Source organism: Lathamus discolor, chromosome 11 (assembly GCF_037157495.1).
Source record: "Lathamus discolor isolate bLatDis1 chromosome 11, bLatDis1.hap1, whole genome shotgun sequence".
NCBI classification, from domain to species: domain Eukaryota; kingdom Metazoa; phylum Chordata; class Aves; order Psittaciformes; family Psittacidae; genus Lathamus; species Lathamus discolor.
In genome coordinates this window covers 9,580,711-9,585,233 of record NC_088894.1, presented here as the reverse complement: position 1 = coordinate 9,585,233, position 4,523 = coordinate 9,580,711, and the positions used below count along the sequence as shown (strand labels likewise).

Genomic DNA, 4,523 nt, shown 5'->3' with positions numbered 1-4,523 from the left:
CCAGCTCCTGCAGGCATTTAACACCTCCTTGGATCCTTATTTCACTTTAATTTATTGAAATGATTCCCTTATGAACTAGTTCCCGATGTCCTTATTAACCAAGGATTAATTAATTATTAATTAAGCAGCCCAGGCTACTTATTAATTCAACCTGTTAATTAAGTATAGGGTGCTAATGAGGCAGCTTGTAAATGGAGCTGTCAGGGGGAGGTAAGGATGGGGAGGGTTTCTGCCTGGTTCTTGTTGCAGAGCCAGGAATGGGGTTCCTCACAGGGCCATTGGTTATGGGAGTTTCCTGAGCTGGGTCATGTAGTCACGGCTTCGGAGAAGCTTTATTCCTGTTGACAGCCCAAAAGCAATCTGTCAAGAAGAGACTCCAGGACTTGCAGGCCAATGTTTCAGTACTTCACACTGGACTAAGCTGCATAAGCATTGGGACAGGACCAGTGTGACCATGGGATGGAGGTAAGGAGAATGACTTGGAGGTGTGGGAGGTGATGGGCACTGGTGGCTTCCTGCTTTTGTTGGCCTTAATGAGATTCAAATGGGAAATGTGCTCCTTGAAATGACTTTTGATTGAGATGAGAAAGATGTGCAACTTATGGACAATAAATAGAGTAAGAGACAAATAGGAGCCCTCTGTCTTGCTGGAGCTTTTGCAGTGAGCAAGAGGCATATATCCCTTTGTGGTAAATTAAAGCTACCTATGATGCTTCCCAGCTCTGCTCCTTCTTCTGTCTGCAGGATCAGGTCAGGATCCATCAGAGGATGGAGCTGCTAAGCTGTGCTCCTTTGTCTCCATGGAGCTGCGAGGACAAGTTCCTTCAGTGTTGAAGCTTTGTGAGATAACCCCATGCAAGCATCTGACTGCATATTAGCATCAGGTAATCAGGACTGACGTGGTAATTTCAGATGCCTTCTCTGAAAAGTTTGCTGATGGGCAGTTTCTCGTTGCTAGCAAGGCTTGAACGTCATTGGTTTGTTCCACTGCTAATGCCATTCCCCAGGCGAGCTGAAAATAAAACCATTCCTAATCACTTCTCAAAGTTTCTGAAAGGAGCTGGGGGAGGGAGAGAGCTAATGAGGAAAACAGCTTTGGAAACAGAAGAACATTCCCTGAAGTCAACAGCCTAAAAAAACTTGGGTTTAAATATTCATTTCTACTGAGATTTTCTATCGCTATAATTAATTTGTCACAAATGCACTGACAAAGCATTTCTGGTGGAGTGATGAAGGCTAAAGGCAGAGGTTTACTTAGTGTCTTTTGAAGAAAAATAACTAGCGATCAAACAACTTTAAACCCTTAAAGCTTTACTGGCCTGATCCTGCTTTCATTAAAGAATGCTACTTGGCTTTGAAGACAGCTAGAGCTATTGAAAAATGGTTATATGGATTTATTTTTGGTTAATTCAGTCCCCTTCTGGTGTATTGGTGTATTATCCACAGACACTTTGACAGGCACAGGATTTATTTTTCTCTTAATAGAGAGGGAAAAGAAAAAACCCTTTAAAGCACCCACAGAGTTGTTCAGGGCTCAGTTCTGCTTATTTTTCCCCTTTCTTTCTTCAGTACTATCAGGGGGTTGGGATGCTTACCTGAAGTAAAAGATGTCTGACAGCAGCCAAATAGCAAATCGATGGCGAATGTCTCAAATGACTGACATGTAAAGACATGTGCCTCATTAGATCAGCTCACTGCTCTCCGCTGGGCAGGTTTGCACCACCAGTGGTGGTCAGGTTGGGGAATTAAAGGAGGAAACCTTCAAGACTTTGTCTTTCTACCTCCCAGGTAATTGCTGCATGAGTCATTAGCAGGACATCCTTTGCAGGACCCAGCAACTGACTCAAATCAGACGGAATATTTTTCTGATGGGATAAGTATCAGACCTGATTCTGTAACCATTACTCACCCCTAGTAGCACTAGTTCAATAAGTCTACTCATGTAAGTAAGCCTTCACTGACGTGAGTAATGGTGGCAGATCCTGGCCCTGAGTTATTACATGAAACCATCTCAAGCTCAGGAGAAAGCTGCATGACTCAGATCTAGCTTTAAAAAGAGAAGTTTTAAATCCCAAGTTATGATGTGCCATTTGGCTCTTGCTGGAGTTGGTCTAAAAAGGCTGTGCTGAATAATAAAAAAGATCAAGCTTTTGATGTTAAGTTGCATGTTCAAGCATAAAATCCAGCCTCGGTGATGAAGCTTAGCCTGGCTTATTTCACCCAGGCAAAGACACTAAGCAAGACCCTTGCACCAGTTTTCACTTAAAGGAAATGTCTGTGTATTAAAAGGAGAAAAAAGTTTTGACAGATAAGTAATTAGGAAACATCTGGCCAAACCGAAGGCAACTGAAGTGATTCCAATCCAAGGTGGTTCCGTGAAAGCTTTTCATCTCAGCTCCAACAGAAACAGCAAACTTAGCACTTAAAAAAACCCTCCAGCTTTCTGATGAAGTGTTAAAAAGTCAGAGAGCGAAAAGTGCACATACATCCACCCAGCACGAGAGGCTGAATGGAGGAGGAGAGAAAACACAGAGCTGTGCATGCACAGAGGTGTGTGCCAAGGGCCCAGAGGCAGGGCCAGTGTTTCGGCACTGTCACGGTGGGTTTGGTCCGATTCCCAGCAGCCACATGGCTCTAAGGCTGACACGTTACTGCAGAGGCTGATCACTGCATGGTGCTGTGGCTGCCTTGCGAGTCCCTGGTACCCACTTCCAGCAGCACCTCCTGCACCGGCTGCCCTCACCTATGGGCACCATAGGCAGCGTGTGGGCTGGGAGGTTGTTCCAGTCCTGACAGCCCTTGTCTCATTCCTCTCTTTCGAAAGCTTCATTGCAGCTGTGCATAGAGTAATGGAATATCCTTACTGGGGGTTTTGAGTGAGTGATGCTCCTTTCAGTAGGTTCTGTTTCACTTGGCATGGGGTTTTGAAGATCTTTCCTCACACTGGTGAATGCTGGTGGTTTGGAGGCTCCATTAAAAGGAATACTGGAATTGTGTGGATGTTTCCTTCAGCTAATTGCATTGGAAGGATTTTGATGTGCTCAAGAGCTGATGTTTTCTCATGATGGTCATGAAGTTCTGGCTGCTGCAGTGCCTGCTAGAAATGGTCCTTCAGAATTGTGTGAATTTCAAGCAAGTTTCACTTTGAGTTTTGGGGCACGGTTTTAGACATCTTTTTTTCTTCAAACTGTCAAGTTTACTCCTGTCTAACCTCTTCAGCCTCCATGCCTCTTCCTTCACAGCATTCACACGTGGTATCCAGCATTGGTGGACAGGACAGCCACCCCTGTGCCTTGCAGGAACTTGGAACTGAAGCCTGGTCTTGGTGGGGGTTGCTGCTTCTTTAAACTGCCCATTTTCATATTTTTAACACACCAGACTAAAAGCCCAGAGCAAATCTCCCTGAATCTCGATGCTCAGCATCCAGCTGCAGGCTTAAGCTCTGCCAAGCAGGGCAGGAGGAGCTGCAGGGCCCTGGAGAAGGAATGGGAGCCGGCAAGCCATATATTCCCTTCCATCCCTGCACAGAAGAGGAGGGGGAAGGAGAGGATCCGTGTTCCCCCTTTTTTTTAACAGCAGCCATTTTAAGCTGCTTCTTGCACAGCTGGAAATCATTGCGATAGCATCAGCTGCCAAGGAGAGTTATGAGATTTGGCAGGATCCAGAGGGAAAGAGGTAGCAGCTAAATCATTTGTGAATAGTAAGTGCTTCAAAGACATAGTGAGGGGCCCTGGCTCACCGGTGGGTGCCAGCGTGGGTCCCACAGCAGGATGGTGCAGGACCAAGCACTGACCCCATAACAGCACCTGGGAGGGCACGAGGCTCTATGAGGGTGAAGGGCATCTGCAGGTCTTGAATTGCTCCTGCAGTTTGTTGCCCCACCAGTGTGTCCCCAGGCACAGACAGCTGGAATACCTTACAACTGAGATGGGTTTATTATTGAGTAAGGAAATATGTGCTCTGTAAGCCCACTGCCAAAAATCCACCGTAAAGGAAGAACAGGAAGCACACAATATATTCCTTTCCAGATTAATTGCTATTATTTTGATTAAAACACATTATCATATAAATATTTGATTAAGAATGTGATTAAATCTTTCTTGCTCATGAACTGTGACAACTTTCACGTCTAACCTTTTATAGCTTGGCACCACATCATTATTTTGCTCATTAGCTACATTTAATAATTCGATCTCATAATATGCTTTGCCATTTGGAACCTGCCGTTGTGTGCCAAGTTCAGATCGATGCTGTTAGTTATTTGTGCCACTGCAGATAATTAAACAAAAATTAAAAGCAATTTAACCTTGCAGTCTGGCTGCGGGCAGATGAGCGCTTGAGAAAGGGAGCGGATCACAGAGCACAAGGCAATGGGGGTTCTGCTGCTGCTGGCCAAGTTGGTGCGAAGCTCTCCGGCAGTGGTGTGGGAAAGTGAAGGTGTCTCCTGGGGGGGACAGGGAGCCTCCAGTAACGCCAAGTCCATTTCCATCATGGAAATCACAAACAGAGCCGGCAAACTTGCT

General features: G+C 45.4%; 1 long non-coding RNA gene across 1 annotated transcript; it reads left to right on the top strand.

Annotated features, from left to right (window-relative positions):
- The first annotated feature begins 231 nt into the window (after nucleotides 1–231).
- Nucleotides 232–2,094, top strand: LOC136020393 (uncharacterized). Its single transcript, XR_010615327.1, has 3 exons — nucleotides 232–465; nucleotides 745–884; nucleotides 1,789–2,094. It is a non-coding gene; the product is annotated as an uncharacterized LOC136020393 (long non-coding RNA).
- The last annotated feature ends 2,429 nt before the right edge of the window (nucleotides 2,095–4,523 follow it).